Source organism: Gossypium hirsutum, chromosome D11 (assembly GCF_007990345.1).
Source record: "Gossypium hirsutum isolate 1008001.06 chromosome D11, Gossypium_hirsutum_v2.1, whole genome shotgun sequence".
Taxonomy (NCBI): Eukaryota; Viridiplantae; Streptophyta; class Magnoliopsida; order Malvales; family Malvaceae; genus Gossypium; species Gossypium hirsutum.
Window position 1 is genome coordinate 62,144,861 of NC_053447.1, and position 4,762 is coordinate 62,149,622.

Here is a 4,762-nt window from a genome sequence, read left to right on the forward strand (position 1 = left end):
GAAAAGATACTCCAAAATATGTATAGAGAACTTATGATGAAATCTTTTCCTGAAGCTAAGAGCTGAATTCTTTTGATTGGAGGAAGAAGATGCATTGTTTGAGGGTTGCCATATGAGGAGTTGATTCACTTGTATTTGACAAAGAAGATGATATAAAAATCCATTTTTTTTTGTTATGACTTGTAATAGATGAGACGTTGGCATTCTACCTAATTTTCCGCTCAGAATTTGGTACGGTAAGCCTGACATTAGATGGTAATACCAACTTTTGTTGAACTTCCGGAAGCCAACAGCTTTCGTAGCTCAGTTGGTTAGAGCACCCGTTTAGTAAGCGGGAGGTCTTGAGTTCGACTCTCAATGAAAGCAAGAAATTGAGAGCCTTTTTCCCCCCCAATCTGATCATCGAGGAATATTAACAGTCTTATACAATGCCCCATTTGAATTGAACAGAACATATAAAACCTTTTTGTATATGATTCATTGTTTCAAAGTTTTGCAGCTAGTGATGGAAACGCTTCATATAAAAAGCCTTCAAGCACGCCGGCATGAACTTGACTGAAGATTTATCACATTTGCTTCCTCCCTCAATTCCATTCTTAATGTTCCATGAAACAAGGACATATCGGAAACATCATCGTAGTCGAGATACGGAGAGGATATGTCGGGACACAGTAAACATGTATTATATATAATCGAAGAGACAGAGAGAGATGACCGTGAATATATGTGTATCCATTTATTAAACGTTTTTATCCTTACCTAAAATTTGAATAGATGACGTCATGTAGTTCATTGTTAGTTTATAGATTTATGGTCTAATTCTAAATTTCATACTTTTATTTTACAAAATTGAGAAGCTAGTTTCTTTACCTTAATTTATTAAAATTTGGTCATTGTCCTTTACAGAAAATTGAGAAATTAGTTCAATTGAATAATATTGTTAAACCTTACCATTAAATAATTAAAATGTTAATCGACTATTTAATAATTTATATACAAAAAATTAGCAACAATCTGTAGCTCAACAAATTATTTACAAAAAAATAGTGGTTTAAGTTCATGTGTTTATTGATAATTGGATTACTTTCTCAGTTTTCATAAGAAGATCAAATCCTAATAAATTAAAGTAGAGGGACTAACTTCTTAATCTTTAAAAAGTTGAGGGATGGAAACTCATAATTAAACTATAGACTTATACACTTAGTTTTATATTACTGAATGCTTCAAACATAGGTACCTTGGATTAACCAAATTGGTTCTAATTTTGGTATGAAAGCAATTACAAATTAGGATAAGTTATTCTAAGAATTGTTTTCAACAAGAAGTTATGTTAATGCAATGTTTGAGCAGGCAAGGATTTGAAGCGGAGAAGAGCTGCTAAGGTGCGGAGAAGTTGACACTCTGATCACTCTTCAATGCTTAAGTTAAACTCTAATTGTGGTTTAAATGTATACTTGAAACTTTAATTTTGATTTAATCATACACATTTAAAGAAATAAATACATCAATTGTGTTAATAATTTACAATAATTGGATCAAATCAAAATTTCATGTACAAAATTACACAAAATCAAAGTTCATGTATACAATTGCACATTAAACCATAGTTCATGTATAGTTTTGGGATTTATCCCTAAAAATAAAAACCTTATAAACAAGTAAAAATATTATCATTTTTCAAACACAATAAAAAATAAAGGGGATGAAGTTGGAAAAGGTTGAAATGGTGATTTACTCAGTAGATCTACAGTCACAAGAAAAAGAAGAGATGATTTAATGACTAAAAGAAAGGAGAGTGTAATGACTTGGTTTCTAGTGGTGTCGAAAAATATGTTTTTGGGATCCCGTTTTCATAAACTGAGCTCGTAATTATTAAATAAAAATATTTACGAAGTTATTATATAGGTGAATTAAATTTTGGATAAGTAATTTAGTCGAATTAGTGATTTGTAAGGTTTAGGGACTAAATTATAAAACCTAATCGCTATATATTTTTAATTAGAAAATAAATTGAGGACTTAAATTGTAATTAATCAAAGGTTTAAAATAACAATTAGACCATGTCAATTATATGCTAGTGGTCAGTTGATTAAAGGGCTTGTAGTTTAATTAATTTAAAGTTTAAATGATTAAAATATATTTTAATTAGCAAAAAAACTAAGGGAGTTTAAGCTCTCGACCATTATTGGTATGTGCAAATTAGTCCATTTCTTGTAATTTTTATGTTTTTGAGGTCATGGAAGCTTGATTTAGCTAGCCCATGTGCCAATTTATAAATTTATTAAAGTTTCCAAAGATGCCATTGTTGGGTCCTTGAAGTTTTAGGTGTTAAATTGATAGATTTTAAGCTTAGATGTGAAAAGGACTAAATTGTAAAGCTTAATTGATAGTTTCGTACATTAGGGACCAAATTGAATAAATTATAAAATTGACAGTAATAATAGTAAATATGAGGTCCTTAATCAATAATAGTGAAATCGTATTTCAAATTGGAGCTTTAAATTGAAAGTTAGGTTAGTTCTGATTTTAGGGACTAAATTGAATAAATTATAAAATTTGTATAAATTGAAAATTGGATGATTATTGATAGTACTATATGTTTTACGTTAATTCGTAGCGAACATTGACCCGGATTCGTCGAGAGGAAAGGAAAATCCAAAGTTGTCGATGAATAGCTCGAAATTTCCGATTGTATTTTTATGATTCAAGACCAATTTAATTGCTGCATTTTCATGTCATTTTACATTATATATTCTTGAGGTGAGTTATTGAGGATTAATTGAAATGATTTGATATTTTTTAGATTGATTTTCGAGACAGGACTAAATTGAATAAAGTACCACACTTAGAATTTACTTGAGATTTGATAATTGGCATAGAATTGTGTTAGAATATGTTATATAAGTTATGAAATTGTGATATTTTGATTGATTTGTGATTATTAAATTTTTAATTGAACTGTATATAATGAATTAGAAATGCAACACTCTATTTGTAACACCCCTAACCCGAGTCCATTGCCAGAGTGGGGTTACTGAGTATTCCCGTACAATCGAAACATTTAACAAACATTACATATATATTCATAAACATACTTTAATTGAATCGTTTTCATGCGTATCATTCCAAAATCAAGCCTTTGAGACCCTAAAAATACCTTAAAAACATTTTGGGACCAATTAGAAATCAATTGGAAAGTTAAAGAAAAAGTTGCAATTTTTTTTACTATAGGGGTCACATGGCCGTGTGACTTAGACGGTTGCAGCACACGCTCGTGTCTCAGGTCGTGTGGACATTCGAAGTAGGGACACACGGTCGTGTCCCAGCCCGTGTCCATGCCCATGTAACTCACTGACTTGGGTCACATAGCCAAGCCACACACCCGTGTGCCAGTCCGTGTAACTCTCAAAGTGGCCTCATACGCCCGTGTGCCAAGTCGTGTGCTAAGCCGTGCAACTACCTGACTTGCATGCAAAGGAACCTACAGGAGACACACGACCGTGTCTCAGGCCGTGTGGTCTAAAAATCACCTAAAAACAAGCCTTTTTCCAAACCAATACAAGCATAACTAATCAACTACCTAAATGCACTTTAACAAGGGATCATGAAAAACAACCAAACTCAATAAACATGTTCAAATCTTATTTAAACAAACATCTTAATACCTAACCAATGTGCCCTCATTGACACCACATTTAAAACATCCATCCACAACCAATATACCCTTCATAGGCACCTCAAAAAAATTTAAGCAATCAAATAATTGAATGTAGTAAAAACATGACCTATACTCATATTTCTCAAAATAACTACCTTCATTGAGCATTATCATATGAAATAAGCATATAGACAAAAACCAACCAACACCAAAACAACCAACCAACACCAAAACATACAACATAGCATATATCTATGTATATTTACAAACTTATAAACACATGCCCAAAATATTGATATTGCTATGTTGTATGTTTTGGGCAACAAAAAATAAATGGTACTCTTGTTGCAACAATCAAACATTGACAATAAATTATGTCAAACAATGAATTAATCTTTGGACAAACTAATTGTTCACATAAATTACCTTATAACTGTCACACATTTATCACCAGATGTCGTTGAAATTCTGCCAAACATTAACTTACATTTGGGTCAATTAATAAACGCATGAATCACAAAAACATATAATCATCTTGATATTTTAAATAAACTAATCTACACAAAAGAGGTCACTTTGGCGGCTTTTTGTTTCAACTAAACTATTTAAAATATTAGACATCCTTAATTAAAACCTAAAACCAAAATCTAAATTTATTTGTTTCAAAATATTTCTCTTAATTTCATCTTTCAATCAAATTAAAAGATAATAGTATATATATTTATCCCAAAACAACATACAATAATGTTTGCAAATATAATATTAGTTTAATAAATCATAAATCATAAACCATAAACCATAAACAACTTCACATAAGACTTCAAATTTAAACCAAAATTATTTGAATAAAGGTAAACCTCATCTTAAGATATCAGACGCTCTATTAATATTTCATGTTTGGACAAAATATTAACTTGTAAGTGATATCTTGGTGTAATAATCAAACATTGACAATAAGAACATGTCGAACCATAAATCTTCCTCTAGGCCAATTTATTGTTCATATGTAAAACCGAATAATTGTCACATGTTTATTACCATAATTGCACATGTAATATTATTAACCTTCATTTGGGCTGATCAATATTAACATAACTTAAGTTA

At 30.5% G+C, this 4,762-nt stretch overlaps 1 non-coding gene across 1 annotated transcript; it reads left to right on the forward strand.

The window, feature by feature from the left end:
• Window positions 1–292: 292 nt before the first annotated feature.
• TRNAT-AGU (transfer RNA threonine (anticodon AGU)) lies at window positions 293–366 on the forward strand. The gene has a single exon. It is a non-coding gene; the product is annotated as a tRNA-Thr (tRNA).
• The last annotated feature ends 4,396 nt before the right edge of the window (window positions 367–4,762 follow it).